The sequence below is a fragment of the Rhinopithecus bieti genome, unplaced genomic scaffold (genome assembly GCF_001698545.2).
Source record: "Rhinopithecus bieti isolate Rb0 unplaced genomic scaffold, ASM169854v2 scaffold_31304, whole genome shotgun sequence".
In the NCBI taxonomy this organism is placed as follows: Eukaryota; Metazoa; Chordata; class Mammalia; order Primates; family Cercopithecidae; genus Rhinopithecus; species Rhinopithecus bieti.
In genome coordinates, this window is record NW_016890123.1 from 1 (window position 1) to 1,563 (window position 1,563).

A 1,563-nucleotide genomic window follows, 5' to 3' on the forward strand; every position below is an offset into this window, starting at 1 on the left:
CTTTTTTTTTTTTTTTTTTTTTTTTTGTGTGTGACTGAGTCTCGCTCTGTTGCTCGGGCTGAGTGCAGTGGGCAGTGGCATGATTCTCAGCTCACTGAACCTCCACCTCCCAGGTTCAAGCAATTCTCCTGCCTCAGCCTCCCGAGTAGCTGGGACAAGTGTGCACCAGGATATAGACCTGTGGGAGTTCGTATTTATGTATTAGGAATATTAGTCTTTTGTCTGTGTTGTGGATTATAAATACATTTTCCAACCTTGCCTTTTGACTTTGTTTTATCTAAATTGACTTTTTTTTTAAATTGTGGTACAATATACGAAACATAAGACTTACCATAAATCATTTTAGGTGTACAGTTCAGTGGGATTACAATGTTTAGAGACATGTTTCATTTTGTGTTGTCAAAATTTTCAACCTTGCCAGGTACGGTGGCTTATGCCTGTAATCTCAGCACTTTGGGAGGCCAAGGCAGGTGGATCACCTGAGGTCGGGAGTTCGAGACCAGCCTGACCAACATGGAGAAACCCCCCCTCTACTAAAATACAAAAAAATTAGGTGGTCATGGCGGTGCATGCCTGTAATCCTAGCTACTCAGGAGGCTGAGACAGGAGAATCTCTTGAACCTAGGAGGCGGAGGTTGCAGTGAGCCGAGATTGCGCCATTGTACTCCAGCCTGGGCAACAAGAGTGAGACTCGTTCTCAAAAAAAAAAAAAATTCAACCTTTTCTTTTATGATTTCTGGGTTTGACATTGTTTTAAAAGGCCTTTCCACCATAAGATTTTTTTTTTTTTTGAGCAAGTATGGTTTATTATGGACAAATGGTAGAAAATGTTACTAATATCCATAGCTAAGTTCCTTAGGTCATGTAGAGAGACTGTTATTATGTTTGCCTTATTTTCTATTGAATCAAGCACTAGCTACCAGTTGCAGTTAGTTTTATTGTGCCTTCCAAATGCACAGTTAGCTCTGCTTTATCAATAACCAAATAATAAACTAGGTCCCAATGGTCATGTCCACATCTAGATTGTTCAGGTGATCAGGAACTCTTTTATTTGTGTGCTTTAGCTTTTAGTTCTTGGTTATAGCTCCAAATACGAAAAGCTGAGAGGCTCCTGCTGTCCCCACAAAGAAATTAACAGCAAACAGACTCCAATTTTTTGGAATAATTACAAGTGAGTATCTTGACCAAATAAACCCTGTAGCCATCAAAACAGCAGATTGAGCTGTGCTAAGTTTTCTGCAGGTCTGGCCATATCAGCCAATCCAGCACACACCAACCCCATTTCATAATTGGAGCCCAGAAAAAAACTGTTCTGGGACCTGCTGGATGGTTGTACAACGGCCTCAATTTCTCGGGCAGCATCAGCTCCACTTTATCGAGAAGCCGGTGGTAGGTGGCTCTCAGGCCTCGGGCACCGGCGGCCGACATCGCCGCCGAGGGATCGTGAGCAGCCGGGTGGGAGCGTGGCTCTGTTCTCGTCCCTGGCTGACAACGAAGGGGAACTAGTCACTTTTCCTTGCCACGACGCCTGGCGTCCGTACTCGCCTGGAGAGCCCTTCCCGC

General features: G+C 44.1%; 1 pseudogene across 1 annotated transcript; it reads right to left on the reverse strand.

The window, feature by feature from the left end:
- Positions 1-917: 917 nt before the first annotated feature.
- Positions 918-1,557, reverse strand: LOC108525895 (mitochondrial pyruvate carrier 2 pseudogene; annotated as a pseudogene). The gene has a single exon (XR_001884362.1). The product of XR_001884362.1 is annotated as a mitochondrial pyruvate carrier 2 pseudogene (transcript).
- Positions 1,558-1,563: the final 6 nt, after the last annotated feature.